The sequence below is a fragment of the Oncorhynchus nerka genome, linkage group LG18 (assembly GCF_034236695.1).
Source record: "Oncorhynchus nerka isolate Pitt River linkage group LG18, Oner_Uvic_2.0, whole genome shotgun sequence".
In the NCBI taxonomy this organism is placed as follows: Eukaryota; Metazoa; Chordata; class Actinopteri; order Salmoniformes; family Salmonidae; genus Oncorhynchus; species Oncorhynchus nerka.
In genome coordinates, this window is record NC_088413.1 from 25,648,715 (window position 1) to 25,666,895 (window position 18,181).

General features: G+C 41.1%; 1 protein-coding gene across 6 annotated transcripts in view; it reads right to left on the reverse strand.

Moving 5' to 3' along the window:
- The window catches only part of LOC115145578 (type II inositol 3,4-bisphosphate 4-phosphatase-like), a 406,180-nt gene that overhangs the window by 290,030 nt on the left and 97,969 nt on the right, over positions 1–18,181 (reverse strand). For 5 of the 6 annotated variants that reach the window (XM_065003896.1, XM_065003893.1, XM_065003894.1 and 2 more), the window contains one exon: positions 925–996. The exons of the other annotated variant lie outside the window; for it this stretch is intronic. The gene's annotated coding sequence lies outside the window, so the exon portion shown is untranslated. The remainder of the gene's footprint in view (positions 1–924; positions 997–18,181) is intronic. 6 annotated transcript variants of the gene reach the window in all.

Consider the following 18,181-nt stretch of genomic DNA (forward strand, 5'->3'; position numbering starts at 1 on the left):
TCAGTGTCACTCGTCAACTCAGGAGGCACAGTGCTGGTGCAGCCGACCGGGGAATCAGAGTTCCCATCATCCACACACATGGGAGGGCGACGAGACTCACCGTCGGCATACTGGAGACTGAAGACCCACACAGATACAGATACTGATGTACACACACAGATACAGATACTGATGTACACACACAGGTACTGATACTGATGTACACACACAGGTACTGATATACACACACAGATACTGATATACACACACAGGTACTGATACTGATGTACACACACAGGTACTGATACTGATGTACACACACAGGTACTGATACTGATGTACACACACAGGTACTGATATACACACACAGATACTGATATACACACACAGGTACTGATACTGATGTACACACACAGGTACTGATACTGATGTACACACACAGGTACTGATACTGATGTACACACACAGGTACTGATATACACACACAGGTACTGATACTGATGTACACACTGACAGACACCGATACTGATGTACACACACAGATACTGATGTACACACACAGGTACTGATACTGATGTACACACACAGATACTGATATACACACACAGGTACTGATACTGATGTACACACTGACAGACACCGATACAGATGTACACAGATACTGATGTACACACACAGATACTGATGTACACACACAGATACTGATGTACACACACAGATACTGATACACACACAGATACTGATGTACACACACAGATACTGATGTACACAGATACTGATGTACACACACACACTGACAGAGAGGTTGGAAGAGTGTTATGCATATGTGCATTTCGTTTTTGCATGTTCAGGCGCGCGCGTGCACATGTGCATCTGTGCTTGCCCGCGAGTGTGTGTGTGTATACAAATGCCTGGCATGGCCTCACTCGGGATGTGCCAACTCACCAGCTCAAGTCTGCGTGGCTCAGAGGGTCTGGCATGGAGTCTGCCGAGAGAAGAAGACCGCGGTCAGGAAGTCTGCTCCCGGAAAACAATACACAGAGCCAGACAAGACAGTAAGACAGACACCCAGGCAGGCATCCACACAACACAGCAGCTCTGTGCTGCAGCCTTCTGCTTGTCCCATTCTGAAGCTGACAAATCACTGACTGCTACACGTTTTCATACAGATTAGCGAGTCGACTGAGTGCTGGCACTGGCTGGCATGTGGTTAGATTCTCTCACTCTTTCTCTCTCACTTCATTAGCTTGGGTAACTTTCATGCACACGTGTCTACATTACAGCTATTTCAGATGGTCAGTATTGGGGGGAACGCTCAGTAGTTTTGCATGGTGAATGCTAACAGATGGTCTGATACTGGGGCCAGGTTTATGTAGCCTCTGGTCAACAGTGTTGGAGTAAGCACACAAACAAACAAACACACAGACAAGCAAACAAACCCAGGAAGTGCCTCTTTAAAATCCACGTGTCCTTATCAGCTGTCAGAGTTCACCCCTCTTGATCCCTATTTCATATGACACTTCCATTCTGCACAGTAAACTGGTCTCTCCCATAAAAGAGATATTACATCTTACCAGGACCACCTTTATAGAAAATTAAGATAAACAGAAATAAATCATGAATTAGAGACACAACTTTAATAATTACCGACCATCAAATATTCTCAGAATCCATTGCCCTGGTACAATGGCCCGTGTTCCCAGTGTCCTAGAGTAGGAGTGCTAATTTAGGATCCGTTTTGTGGTTTGGATCCTAATGAATAAGACAGGGAGACTCTTTGTGAATACAGGACAATGTGACACCCTGGGCTGTAACTACGCCTCAGCAGAGCTTGTGTTCTTTCCAGTGTGTTGGCGTTGATCGCCTTTGAAACATAATGAGGCGTACAGAAACACCATGCAAATAGATTCCTCCCAGCATGCCTCACTCCCGCCCAGCGGGAAAAGAAAGAGAGGGGGGTTATGTGAGTTGAATTCCTGGCTGTGATTCAACGTTGTAGCCTATGCTGTGTGTTGATGAAATATTCCCACAAGCACTCAGCCCATTTTTTACTTCACTCTAACTAACCGTCAAAACGATAAAAAAAAATATTGTCTCACGCCATATCTAAAACAGTTATTGTTTATGGAAAACACAGCAGAGACTGATACATACAGTGTCATACAGGAAGGAGCAGCTTCCAGTCACTGCTGAGGGTTTGCCTATTTGCTCTCCTTTAAAGCAAGAAAACTTAGTTGCTACATACATTTTTTGGACTTATAAATAAATGATACTGTATATACCCATTGATTCCTGAACAAGAGAACATCTAAATGCCTCATGAGCTTAGTTCAACTGTCATACCCCATCAGAACCCAGAATATAAGCTTGTTTTACACCAATGTGTGTCAACAATGTACATGTAAACAAACACTACATAGAACGGATTCTCTCTTACCCTATTCTCTCTTATCCAGAACCTGCTGGATTTCTGCTGGAATTCTGTTCTACCTAATAATTAATCGCACCCATCTGGTGTCCCACGTCCAAATCAGTCCCTGGTTAGAGAGGGACAATGAAAAAGTCCAGAGTTGAGTTTGAGGGCTGCATAGCCTCAAAACATGGTTAAAACTGTAACAACATGGGTATCAGTCCTTGCATCCATAGCTCTGTCTATACACTTTGAGAGTGGTTACATTTCTCCAGGCACATCACTAAGCTTTTTACAGACACAGGGGCGGGTTGACGGCTTTGTTATTGTATCAATTAAGGATTTTTAGCTTTAAATGTGCACTAAGAAGTCATTTAATTTAAGGATTCGAGCATTAAATGTAGCCTAAGACATGCTTACCAGAACGTGGAGAGAGCAGAGTTGTTAAGATTTAGAAGGAAATAAAACTGAATAGGCCCTTTTTTGTAAATTGGATTCAAAAGGCTGTGCAGGAAATGCGGCTGGTGGACTCGCTGTGATCAGGACATTACTGTGAATAGCCGTAATGCTCATAATGCTCTGGCCCATGTTATTTAAAGAACACGCCAACATAACCTTTTTACACTCTCTTTATGAGGCTCTTTAGTCACCCAAGAAACCTTTGTTGGAGCCTCAGTGGCTCTGAGAATAGGTGTGTTCCGGTTTATACTGCAGGTGCAGGGTACAAAAAAATTAAAGTTATGAATGAAAGATATAATAGAGACATGCACTCTGTTAGAAAAGTCCTCAGTTGTATCGGGCAATGTTTTTTTTTCAACAGGCGTTGATGATTTGAGTCAGGTGTGTAGTGCTAGGGCAAAAACATAAATGTGCACCCTTTTTGGTCCCCAGGACCAGGATTGAGAACCACTGCTGAGTATCTAGTTGTTTGGCCTTTGACTGTAACAAGGTGTTTGAGTCAATATTGTCCCACTGTACACAGGGCAAAGCATGTTTGCATTGAAACACTTGTAAGTTCCAAGAGTATATTATACTTGATATAATTTCGGTTAACTTACAAGTAAAATATTGTGTAATTTGGTCACCTACATGTTAGAAATTGAGAGTTCTGGCAAAAACTAAGTCTCATCCCTTGTACAAGGAAACTTTCAGCCAAAGCCCCTCCCCTTTCGGATCTGTGTGGGCACACACGTGAAGCACTCAAGGAGAAGATATGTCAAAATAACCAGTGACACAAACCCAAAGACCGGAACTATTTCTGCTTGTTATCTCACACATCCCATTCAGTCCCGGCAGATTCTTCAGTCTGCATACAGAATCTGCCCACGGGAGATTATACTCGATACTGTACCCAAGGCACGACATGATTTCTCCGATTCTACTGGAGCACTCTATGATCCAGGAGTGTACTTATGTCAGCTCGGATGGCTCAGCTTGGCCCTTAGGGACAACCTCTGAATCTGACACATTGTAACCCGCCTCTGCTGCTATAAGCCCCCCCCAGCCTTGCCGAGGATTTGGAGGGAGTCACGCTGGTCTTAATTGAGTCCACGGTATCTTCAGTAGATGTAGGGCTGATGGAGGTGTGACTCGTTAAATGAGGCACAGTCGGAATCCCAGGCAGGAGATTCGTTTTTTTTGCGACCCATGTGAAATTAGTGGTGGTTGGTTACCTAACCTCCTCATTACTTCGTATAATGTAGAGTAACTCTCTTTAAACCTCAAAAGAAAAACATGCCTAATCCATCGTCAAGAGTGGTTGAGTTCTACAGTATTTTGTAAGGCGGTCTGAGCTGCGAGTTTCACACTCAAAGAGCCAATGTACCTACAATAATTTACTGCGACATTTGTCGTCTTGATGCCAACAAATGCTTCAGAATGTTCAGAACTATTCATTCCTGGCTACACTCAAGGTGAGTTTTCCAATAATAACAAACGCCATGGTGGATTCGTTTAGCGAAGTCTGATTGAAAAACCCAGCCAACCCTAAAGCTAATGAAGGACTATATTGAGGATTAACTTCAACTTCCACGATTGTCGATCAACTTCCTTGAATGTGTAATTGAGTTAATTTGCCCTTTGTTGAGGGTATCCTTAATGAAACGTTTTACCTCACTGGGCTGGAATAGATGAAATACTGTAGATGGAATGGATAAGTCCTTCTCGCCCTCATGAGCCTCTTGGCATTCAACTTGTTTGTTTGTGTCTCACTCCGTAATCATCAACCTACAGTTCTCTGTTTTCAAGGTTCCCGTCTTATCTTGAAGCAAATACTGATTTTAATTACAGTTAAGTTGACAAATAACACAGAGAAACAACTCTGGTAAATGAGAAAAATTGAACAACATCTACTAATCATAATTTATATTTTACCCTCTGACGACCTGAGGGTGGTGCGGTCTGCCCAACTCACCGGGGGCAAAGTACCTGCCCTCCAGGACACCTACAGCACCCGATGTCACAGGAAGGCCAAAACGATCATCAAGGACAACAACCACCCGAGCCACTGCCTGTTCACCCTGCTATCACCCAGAAGGTGAGGTCAGTACAGGTGCATCAAATCTGGGACTGAGAGACTGAAAAACAGCTTCTATCTCAAGGCCATCACTAGCTGGCTTCCACCTTGTTATGCAACCCTGCCCATTAGAGGCTGCTGCCCTATATACATAGAATCGCTGGCCACTTTAATAATGGAACACTAATAATCACTTTAATAATGTTTAAATAATGTTCTTGTATACTGCTTTACTCATCTCATATGTATATACTGTATTCTACTCTATTGTATTTTAGTCAATGCCACTCTGACATTGCTCAATCTAATATTTATATATTTTCTTAACTCCATTCTTTTACTTTCAGATGTGTGTGTATTGTTGTGAATTGTTAGATACTACTGCACCGTTGGAGCTAGGAACACAAGCATTACGCTACACCTGCAATAACATCTGCTAAATATGTGTAGGTGACCAATTATATTTGATTCAATTTGATTTGATAACTAGTTGTTTTGTTATAAATGGTTCACGTACAAATGTTGACACACTTCAAGAGGCTTGTTACCTTCTGCGACTGCTCACATGGGGGATTATTTTTGAAAACCCTTAACACACTTTTCAACGCTGGAATAACCTGATTTTGATGGCCTACTGCTTTTCAATAAGTCCCAAGAGGGGGAGAGAGAAGAGGAGAGGAAAGAGCATTTCACCTGGTTTCACTTTATCACCTAATCTCTTGGGAATCGTATTACAGTCGCTCGAAGACGAAGAGTCGGGTGGAGAAAAAAACCTGCCAGTTTTACCCATTCACGACGGTTGCGGAGTACGTAATTTCACAGCAATGACTCAGGAGGCATTGTCGCCCATTTCCACCTCATTATTCTACAGGCATTACATATTCAACGTCGCATTTGCAGTCGCGGTGGCACATGCCCCAATGCCTTATAGCTTTTAACTGCATATACAAGCAGTGTTATTAATCATATTCGGGGAGACGGATAGATAGCGATCTCTTCAGTTCACGCACGCACACACACACACACACACACACACACACACACACACACACACACACACACACATAACCCATCCTCAACACTCCACTGATCAAGGTGCTAGCAGGTAATAAAACATTTCTCCTCACTGCTCTTTTCATTTGACAGAAGGCAATGGTGTTGACGAGGGGAGCGTTCTCTCTCTCAATTTCCCCCTGCTTCTTTCTTCCGTATGTTGTGCCTCTCCAGGGAGCTTGGAATACCACACTGTAGGTGTCACACTTGAGAAAACTCATTATTTCTACCACAGGTGGCAATTTTAAGGCAGAGCACGACTGTCTTTGTGACCTAGCGGAGCTTAGGAAAGGCCTATGATTGTGTGCTCCTGACAAAACATCAATAAATGTTTAAATCATTGATCTTCCATGCGTGTAGCGCACGCAGTGTATAAACGAGAGGGGGCGTTGAGGGGGTACGTGTTGGAGGAGAAGGCATATGCGTTTGGGGGGGGGGGGGGGGACACGTTGTGGGTGGGTGTGAAAAAAAGGGGGTACCTATTTTCTTCATTCCCTGCACAATTGGAGAGAGATCCACCCACTGGATGAATTGTGACCTGTGTTCGTTCTGTAGTCTAGTATACACACGTTGAACATACTAATGCTCCTCAGCTACAACAGGTTTAATACTGTAGTCTTACTAATGCTTCTCAATTACAACAGGTCTAATACTGTAGTCTTACTAATGCTTCTAAACTACAACAGGTCTAATACTGTAGTCTTACTAATGCTTCTCAATTACAACAGGTCTAATACTGTAGTCTTACTAATGCTTCTAAACTACAACAGGTCTAATACTGTAGTCTTTCTAATGCTTCTCAATTACAACAGGTCTAATACTGTAGTCTTACTAATGCTTCTAAACTACAACAGGTCTAATACTGTAGTCTTTCTAATGCTTCTCAATTACAACAGGTCTAATACTGTAGTCTTACTAATGCTTCTAAACTACAACAGGTCTAATACTGTAGTCTTACTAATGCTTCTCAATTACAACAGGTCTAATACTGTAGTCTTACTAATGCTTCTAAACTACAACAGGTCTAATACTGTAGTCTTTCTAATGCTTCTCAATTACAACAGGTCTAATACTGTAGTCTTACTAATGCTTCTAAACTACAACAGGTCTAATACTGTAGTCTTTCTAATGCTCCTCAGCTACAACAGGTCTAATATTATTACTAATGCTTCTCAGCTACAACAGGTCTAATATTATTACTAATGCTTCTCAGCTACAACAGGTCTAATATTATTACTAATGCTTCTAAACTACAACAGGTCTAATATTATTACTAATGCTTCTCAGCTACAACAGGTCTAATATTATGACTAATGCTTCTCAGCTACAACAGGTCTAATATTATTACTAATGGTTCTCAGCTACAACAGGTCTAATATTATTACTAATGTTCTCAGCTACAACAGGTCTAATATTATTACTAATGCTTCTCAGCTACAACAGGTCTAATATTATTACTAATGCTTCTCAGCTACAACAGGTCTAATATTATTACTAATGCTTCTCAGCTACAACAGGTCTAATATTATTACTAATGCTTCTCAGCTACAACAGGTCTAATATTATTACTAATGCTTCTCAGCTACAACAGGTCTAATATTATTACTAATGCTTCTCAGCTACAACAGGTCTAATATTATTACTAATGCTTCTCAGCTAAACAGGTCTAATATTATTACTAGCTTCTCAAACAGGTCTAATATTATTACTAATGCTTCTCAGCTACAACAGGTCTAATATTATTACTAATGCTTCTCAGCTACAACAGGTCTAATATTATTACTAATGCTTCTCAGCTACAACAGGTCTAATATTATTACTAATGCTTCTCAGCTACAACAGGTCTAATATTATTACTAATGCTTCTCAGCTACAACAGGTCTAATATTATTACTAATGCTTCTCAGCTACAACAGGTCTAATATTATTACTAATGCTTCTCAGCTACAACAGGTCTAATATTATTACTAATGCTTCTCAGCTACAACAGGTCTAATATTATTACTAATGCTTCTCAGCTACAACAGGTCTAATATTATTACTAATGCTTCTCAGCTACAACAGGTCTAATATTATTAATAATGCTTCTCAGCTACAACAGGTCTAATATTATTACTAATGCTTCTCAGCTACAACAGGTCTAATATTATTACTAATGCTTCTCAGCTACAACAGGTCTAATATTATTACTAATGCTTCTCAGCTACAACAGGTCTAATATTATTACTAATGCTTCTCAGCTACAACAGGTCTAATATTATTACTAATGCTTCTCAGCTACAACAGGTCTAATATTATTAATAATGCTTCTCAGCTACAACAGGTCTAATATTATTACTAATGCTTCTCAGCTACAACAGGTCTAATATTATTACTAATGCTTCTCAGCTACAACAGGTCTAATATTATTACTAATGCTTCTCATGCTTCAACAGGTCAATATTATTACAATGCTTCTCAGGTCTAATATTATTACTAATGCTTCTCAGCTACAACAGGTCTAATATTATTACTAATGCTTCTCAGCTACAACAGGTCTAATATTATTACTAATGCTTCTCAGCTACAACAGGTCTAATATTATTAATAATGCTTCTCAGCTACAACAGGTCTAATATTATTACTAATGCTTCTCAGCTACAACAGGTCTAATAGTATTACTAATGCTTCTCAGCTACAACAGGTCTAATATTATTAATAATGCTTCTCAGCTACAACAGGTCTAATATTATTACTAATGCTTCTCAGCTACAACAGGTCTAATATTATTAATAATGCTTCTCAGCTACAACAGGTCTAATATTATTACTAATGCTTCTCAGCTACAACAGGTCTAATATTATTACTAATGCTTCTCAGCTACAACAGGTCTAATATTATTACTAATGCTTCTCAGCTACAACAGGTCTAATATTATTACTAATGCTTCTCAGCTACAACAGGTCCTATAATATTATTACTAATGCTCAGCTACAACAGGTCTAATATTATTACTAATGTTCTCAGCTACAACAGGTCTAATATTATTACTAATGCTTCTCAGCTACAACAGGTCTAATATTATTACTAATGCTTCTCAGCTACAACATGTTTAATATTATTACTAATGCTTCTCAGCTACAACAGGTCTAATATTATGACTAATGCTTCTCAGCTACAACAGGTCTAATATTATTACTAATGCTTCTCAGCTACAACAGGTCTAATATTATTACTAATGCTTCTCAGCTACAACAGGTCTAATATTATTACTAATGCTTCTCAGCTACAACAGGTCTAATATTATTACTAATGTTCTCAGCTACAACAGGTCTAATATTATTACTAATGTTCTCAGCTACAACAGGTCTAATATTATTACTAATGCTTCTCAGCTACAACAGGTCTAATATTATTACTAATGCTTCTCAGCTACAACATGTTTAATATTATTACTAATGCTTCTCAGCTACAACAGGTCTAATATTATTAATAATGCTCCTCAGCTACAACAGGTCTAATATTATTACTAATGTTCTCAGCTACAACAGGTCTAATATTATTACTAATGCTTCTCAGCTACAACAGGTCTAATATTATTAATAATGCTTCTCAGCTACAACAGGTCTAATATTATTACTAATGCTTCTCAGCTACAACAGGTCTAATATTATTACTAATGCTTCTCAGCTACAACAGGTCTAATATTATTACTAATGCTTCTCAGCTACAACAGGTCTAATATTATTAATAATGCTTCTCAGCTACAACATGTCTAATATTATGACTAATGTTTCTCAGCTACAACAGGTCTAATATTATTACTAATGTTCTCAGCTACAACAGGTCTAATATTATTACTAATGCTTCTCAGCTACAACAGGTCTAATATTATTACTAATGTTCTCAGCTACAACATGTTTAATATTATTACTAATGCTTCTCAGCTACAACAGGTCTAATATTATTACTAATGTTCTCAGCTACAACATGTTTAATATTATTACTAATGCTTCTCAGCTACAACATGTCTAATATTATGACTAATGCTTCTCAGCTACAACAGGTCTAATATTATTACTAATGTTCTCAGCTACAACAGGTCTAATATTATTACTAATGTTCTCAGCTACAACATGTTTAATATTATTACTAATGCTTCTCAGCTACAACAGGTCTAATATAATTAATAATGCTCCTCAGCTACAACAGGTCTAATATTATTAATAATGCTCCTCAGCTACAACAGGTCTAATATTATTACTAATGCTTCTCAGCTACAACAGGTCTAATATTATTACTAATGCTTCTCAGCTACAACAGGTCTAATATTATTACTAATGCTTCTCAGCTACAACAGGTCTAATATTATTAATAATGCTTCTCAGCGACAATAGGTCTAATATTATTACTAATGCTTCTCAGCTACAACAGGTTTAATATTATTACTAATGCTTCTCAGCTACAACAGGTCTAATATTATTACTAATGCTTCTCAGCTACAACAGGTCTAATATTATTACTAATGCTTCTCAGCTACAACAGGTCTAATATTATTACTAATGCTTCTCAGCTACAACAGGTCTAATATTATTACTAATGCTTCTAAACTACAACAGGTCTAATATTATTAATAATGCTTCTCAGCTACAACAGGTCTAATATTATTACTAATGCTTCTCAGCTACAACAGGTCTAATATTATTAATAATGCTCCTCAGCTACAACAGGTCTAATATTATTACTAATGCTTCTCAGCTACAACAGGTCTAATATTATTAATAATGCTTCTCAGCTACAACAGGTCTAATATTATTAATAATGCTTCTCAGCTACAACAGGTCTAATATTATTACTAATGTTTCTCAGCTACAACAGGTCTAATATTATTAATAATGCTTCTCAGCGACAATAGGTCTAATATTATTACTAATGCTTCTCAGCTACAACAGGTTTAATATTATTACTAATGCTTCTCAGCTACAACAGGTCTAATATTATTACTAATGCTTCAGCTCAGCTACAACAGGTCTAATATTATTACTAATGCTTCTCAGCTACAACAGGTCTAATATTATTACTAATGCTTCTCAGCTACAACAGGTCTAATATTATTACTAATGCTTCTCAGCTACAACAGGTCTAATATTATTACTAATGCTTCTCAGCTACAACAGGTCTAATATTATTACTAATGCTTCTCAGCTACAACAGGTCTAATATTATTACTAAACAGGTCTAATATTATTACTCTTCTCAGCTACAACAGGTCTAATATTATTACTAATGCTTCTCAGCTACAACAGGTCTAATATTATTACTAATGCTTCTCAGCAAACAGGTCTAATATTATTACTAATGCTTCTCAGCTACAACAGGTCTAATATTATTACTAATGCTTCTCAGCTACAACAGGTCTAATATTATTACTAATGCTTCTCAGCTACAACAGGTCTAATATTATTACTAATGCTTCTCAGCTACAACAGGTCTAATATTATTAATAATGCTTCTCAGCTACAACAGGTCTAATATTATTACTAATGCTTCTCAGCTACAACAGGTCTAATATTATTAATAATGCTCCTCAGCTACAACAGGTCTAATATTATTACTAATGCTTCTCAGCTACAACAGGTCTAATATTATTACTAATGCTTCTCAGCTACAACAGGTATAATATTATTAATAATGCTTCTCAGCTACAACAGGTGCAGAGGGAAGGTCTCAGAGTTACCTCTCCACTCCAAATGCAATAACTTGTATAAGAGGTCATATGAAGACACAGCTCCCAGCAACCAGAGGAGAGACAGAGTGTGGGAGAGAAAAATAGGAAAAAAAGTGATGAGTCATTGCCAGTGAGGATGCAGACACAGATCGATGCTGCAAGTCTGATCTCTCTCTCTTTTCTCTTTCTCATCCACTATACAGTGGGGCAAAAAAGTATTTAGTCAGCCACCAATTGTGCGAGTTCTCCCGCTTAAAAATATGAGAGGCATGTGATTTTCATCATAGGTACACTTCAACTATGACAGACAAAATGAGAAAAAAAATCCAGAAAATCACATTGTAGGATTTTTTATGAATTTATTTGCAAATTATGGAGGAAAATATCTCAATACTTTGTTATATACCCTTTGTTGGCAATGACAGAGGTCAAACGTTTTCTGTAAGTCTTCACAAGGTTTTCACACACTGTTGCTGGTATTTTGACCCATTCCTCCATGCAGATCTCCTCTAGAGCAGTGATGTTTTGGGGCTGTTGCTGGGCAACACGGACTTTCAACTCCCTCCAAAGATTTTCTATGGGGTTGAGATCTGGAGACTGGCTAGGCCACTCCAGGACCTTGAAATGCTTCTTACGAAGCCACTCCTTCGTTGCCCGGGCGGTGTGTTTGGGATCATTGTCATGCTGAAAGACCCAGCCACGTTTCATCTTCAATGCCCTTGCTGATGGAAGGAGGTTTCACTCAAAATCTCACGATACATGGCCCCATTCATTCTTTCCTTTACACGGATCAGTCGTCCTGGTCCCTTTGCAGAAAAACAGCCCCAAAGCATGATGTTTCCACCCCCATGCTTCACAGTAGGTATGGTGTTCTTTGGATGCAACTCAGCATTCTTTGTTCTCCAAACACGATGAGTTGAGTTTTTACCAAAAAGTTATATTTTGGTTTCATCTGAACATATGACATTCTTCCAATCTTCTTCTGGATCATCCAAATGCTCTCTAGCGAACTTCAGATGGGCCTGGACATGTACTGGCTTAAGCAGGGGGACACGTCTGGCACTGCAGGATTTGAGTCCCTGGCGGCTTAGTGTGTAGGCTTTGTTACTTTGGTCCCAGCTCTCTGCAGGTCATTCACTAGGTCCCCCCGTGTGGTTCTGGGATTTTTGCTCACCGTCCTTGTGATCATTATGACCCCATGGGGTGAGATCTTGCGTGGAGCCCCAGATCAAGGGAGATTATCAGTGGTCTTGTATGTCTTCCATTTCCTAATAATTGCTCCCACAGTTGATTTCTTCAAACCAAGCTGCTTACCTATTGCAGAGTCAGTCTTCCCAGCCTGGTGCAGGTCTACAATTTCGTTTCTGGTGTCCTTTGACAGCTCTTTGGTCTTGGCCATAGTGGAGTTTGGGGTATGACTGTTTGAGGTTGTGGACAGGTGTCTTTTATACTGATAACAAGTTAAAACAGGTGCCATTAATACAGTTAACGAGTGGAGGACAGAGGAGCCTCTTAAAGAAGAAGTTACAGGTCTGTGAGAGCCAGAAATCTTGCTTGTTTGTAGGTGACCAAATACTTATTTTCCACCATAATTTGCAAATAAATTCATTAAAAATCCTACAATGTGATTTTCTGGATTTTTCCCCCTAATTTTGTATGTCATAGTTGAAGTGTACCTATGATGAAAATTACAGGCCTCTCTCATCTTTTTAATTAAATTTTTATTTTATTTCACCTTTATTTAACCAGGTAGGCTAGTTGAGAACAGGTTCTCATTTGCAACTGCGACCTGGCCAAGATAAAGCATAGCAGTGTGAACAGACAACACAGAGTTACACATGGAGTAAACAATTAACAAGTCAATAACACAGTAGAGAAAAAAGGGGAGTCTATATACAATGTGTGCAAAAGGCATGAGGAGGTAGGCGAATAATTACAATATTGCAGATTAACACTGGAGTGATAAATTATCAGATGATCATGTACAGGTAGAGATATTGGTGTGCAAAAGAGCAGAAAAGTAAATAAATAAAAACTGTGGGGATGAGGTAGGTGAAAATGGGTGGGCTATTTACCAATAGATTATGTACAGCTGCAGCGATCGGTTAGCTGCTCAGATAGCTGAAGTTTGAAGTTGGTGAGGGAGATAAAAGTCTCCAACTTCAGCGATTTTTGCAATTCGTTCCAGTCACAGGCAGCAGAGTACCGGAACGAAAGGCGGCCGAATGAGGTGTTGGCTTTAGGGATGATCAATGAGATACACCTGCTGGAGCGCGTACTACGGATGGGTGTTGCCATCGTGACCAGTGAGCTGAGATAAGGCGGAGCTTTGCCTAGCATGGCCTTGTAGATGACCTGGAGCCAGTGGGTCTGGCGACGAATATGTAGCGAGGGCCAGCCGACTAGAGCATACAAGTCGCAGTGGTGGGTAGTATAAGGTGCTTTAGTGACAAAACGGATGGCACTGTGATAAACTGCATCCAGTTTGCTGAGAAGAGTGTTGGAAGCAATTTTGTAGATGACATCGCCGAAGTCGAGGATCGGTAGGATAGTCAGTTTTACTAGGGTAAGCTTGGCAGCGTGAGTGAAGGAGGCTTTGTTGCGGAATAGAAAGTGGGAGAACTTGCACAATTAGTGGCTGACTAATACTTTTTTGCCCACTGTATCTGTCACCGTCTCTCTCTTCTTCTGCATGTTTATGCTGTTCCGTAGTTAGGATGCAAATTATGACATTATTAGTGCTGTCTATTCATGTTCTTCAGTCTAGCCAATTCTGGAAATTAAGTTCTTCAGGGAGGGAAGCCGGATACGTAGCTACACTATGTCCCAAAACTATTTAATTAGCAGTTTTCAACCTGCCTCAAAACTAGTGTAGAAAATACACAATTTGGTTATACAGTAGACAGTGTTTGCCGTACATACCTACACGTACGCTACGGTCACAAGACACAGGCCTCCTAATTGTCCCTAGACAAAGCATACAGCTGGAGGCAGGGCTTTCTCCTATATAGCTCAATTTTCATGGAATGGTCTGCCTATTCATGTGAGAGACGCAAACTCGGTCTCAACCTTTAAGTCTTTACTGAAGACTCATCTCTTCAGTGGGTCATATGATTGAGTATAGTCTGGCCCAGGAGTGTGAAGGGGAACGGAAAGGCTCTGGAGCAACGAACCGCCCTTGCTGTCTCTGCCTGGCCGGTTCCCCTCTTTCCACTGGGATTCTCCTGCCTATAACCCTATTACAGGGGCTGAGTCACTGGCTTACTGGTGCTCTTTCATGCCGTCCCTAGGAGGGGTGCGTCACTTGAGTGGGTTGAGTCACTGATGTGATCTTCCTGTCTGGGTTGGCTCCCCCCTTGGGTTGTGCCATGGCGGAGATCTTTGTGGGCTATACTCGGCCTTGTCTCAGGATGATAAGTTGGTGGTTGAAGCTATCCCTCTAGTGGTGTGGGGGCTGCGCTTTGGCAAAGTGGATGGGGTTATATCCTTCCTGTTTGGCCCTGTCCGGGGGTGTCCTCGGATGGGGCCACAGTGTCTCCTGACCCCTCCTGTCTCAGCCTCCAGTATTTATGCTGCAATAGTTTGTGTCGGGGGATAGGGTCAGTTTGTTATATCTGGAGTACTTCTCCTGTCTTATCCGGTGTCCTGTGTGAATTTAAGTATGTTCTCTCTAATTCTCTCTGTCTTTCTCTCGCTCGGAGGACCTGAGCCCTAGGACCATACCTCAGGAATACCTGGCATGATGACTCCTTGCTGTCCCCAGTCCACCTGGTCATGCTGCTGCTCCAGTTTCAACTGTTCTGTCTGCCGCTATGGAATCCTGACCTGTTCACCAGACGTGCTACCTGTCCCAGACCTGTTGTTTTCAAATCTCTAGAGACAGCAGGAGTGGTAGAGATACTCTTAATGATCGGCTATGAAAAGCCAACTGACATTTACTCCTGAGGTGCTGACTTGCTGCACCCTCGACAACTCTGTGATTATTATTATTTGACCATGCTGGTCATTTATGAACATTTGAACATCTTGGCCATGTTCTGTTATAATCTCCACCCGGTACAGCCAGAAGAGCACTGGCCACCCCTCATAGCTTGGTCCCTCTCTAGGTTTCTTCCTGGGTTCTGGCCTTTCTAGGGAGTTTTTCCTAGCCATCATGCTTCACCTACACCTGCATTGCTTCCTGTTTGGGGTTTTAGGCTGGGTTTCTGTACAGCACTTTGAGATATCAGCTGATGTACGAAGAGCTATATAAACAAATTTGATTTGATATAAGCAATTTACCCCAAGTAGAGTGAGTCATCATTCCGGAGTTCAAAGCAGTCACTGCTATTGCATTATGGGCAATAACTTCACCAATCCACATTCAGCCACTAGAACCCCTAGGACTGGAGGCCGTGCTGAAGAACCTTCCCAACAATGGGCTTTAATACATTCAAGTCTATTTTTGGAACACGTATGCCCCCTTAAATGCCCACTGAAGCCCATGAAATTCTTCTATAAAATGTCTCCAGGTACTCTTTACAGGATAGGAAGCGTGTGGGTGTGTGTGTGGGGGGGGGTTACATGGCGTGACTGTAAGACAGAGAAAGTAGCACTATCCCTCCAACAAACACAAACGTATGTATTCCCAGTATTCCCATTGAGAGATAAAAAGCAGCCACTTGAATGTCTCATTCCATCCCTCTCAAATCATCCCTCCCTTCCCTCCATAGGCTATCCAACCCCGTGATGAACTCTGACTGATAAAATATTTAAGATGCACCATGATTAAAGTGCAGCTTCTCCTTGACAGAGAAATCCATTGACGGAGACAGAATCAATCCCATTGATTCCAATGATAGGGGCTGAAAAGGACAGATAGCCATGTGTGAGGAAGGGAAGGAGCGAACGACTGAGGGAGGATGGAGAGAGCGGAGAACGGAGGAATGGGAGGGAACGACTGAGGGAGGGGGGAGAGAGCGGAAAAGGGAGGAATGGAAGGAGAGAGCGAGAGGCGGAAGATGGAAGAGGGGGATGAAGGGGAAGTATAGGAAGAAGGGGGAAGTTTTGGCTCGCTAGTCGAGCTCCTGTGGCTGGATTAAAAATGCATGTGACAACAGTCAACAACACAATTATTTGCATGGCTCAGAGAGTAGGAACCAAAGCACTGATAAACATTGAGGCCCCCCCCCGGCCCAACAACAACCCACATACAGCTCAGTAGAAATGGAAAGAAGAGAGAGAACGAGGAAGGGAAGGAGGAGAAGAGGAGAGAGAGGATGGTGTGTGGGTTGGGCGTGGGGTGGGGGGTTGTGTTCATGTCCATGTCTGTGTGTGCTAGTTAAATGCTATTGTTTCAAATCCTATTATAACAATTGGATGAGTTTGGGTGTTCCAGTAAGCATCAATTTGTTGCCTTCATTAGCCTACTTTATTGTGAAAAATGTATCAGTAACTCTGCCAAGCCTACAAGCAAGAAACTGACGATACAACAACGCAACAAATACATTGATCATCTCAGCAAGGTTGTACCCGTGGTCGTGGAGGGGGGTGAGGTGCAACTGAAATATAGGTTGTACCCGTGGTCGTGGAGGGGGGTGAGGTGCAACTGAAATATAGGTTGTACCCGTGGTCGTGGAGGGGGTGAGGTGCAACTGAAATATAGGTTGTACCCGTGGTCGTGGAGGGGGTGAGGTGCAACTGAAATATAGGTTGTACCCGTGGTCGTGGAGGGGGTGAGGTGCAACTGAAATATAGGTTGTACCCGTGGTCGTGGAGGGGGTGAGGTGCAACTGAAATATAGGTTGTACCCGTGGTCGTGGAGGGGGTGAGGCGCAACTGAAATATAGGTTGTACCCGTGGTCGTGGAGGGGGTGAGGTGCAACTGAAATATAGGTTGAAATATACCCGTGGTCGTGGAGGGGGTGAGGGTGAGGTGCAACTGAAATATAGGTTGTACCCGTGGTCGTGGAGGGGGTGAGGTGCAACTGAAATATAGGTTGTACCCGGTGGTCGTGGAGGGGGTGAGGTGCAACTGAAATATAGGTTGTACCCGTGGTCGTGGAGGGGGGTGAGGTGCAACTGAAATATAGCTGAGATGTCGTTGAAATAAACATCTGCATTTTGAAAGTGTTTTTTATCGTTATTTTATTAATGAAAGCAGAAAGATGTTGTTGAACAGATACGGTGTAAAACTTTAGCATTGAATACATTGCGAGTTGGAGGGGGGATTTTCACACTTGCAGTAGCCGGACTATAAAACGAATTGTTGGATAACAGATCGGCTCTCGGAACGCATTAACACGCGTTACTGTGTGTGTCGATATTGTCTGTCGATTCTCTCTCTCTGTGTATGAGTATGTCTGACTATATTAGAGAAGAAAGCACGTTGAAATATGTTTTAATCCAGTGCTGTCGGAGTGTAACGATAAAAGTCAGGTCCTCTCAGCTCTCGAGGGTTTGACTGCTAGCCTTTAATTAGCCCTGAGAGAAGCACCAGAGACACCTGTCATGTTGCAATCTAACCCTTTATTTAGCC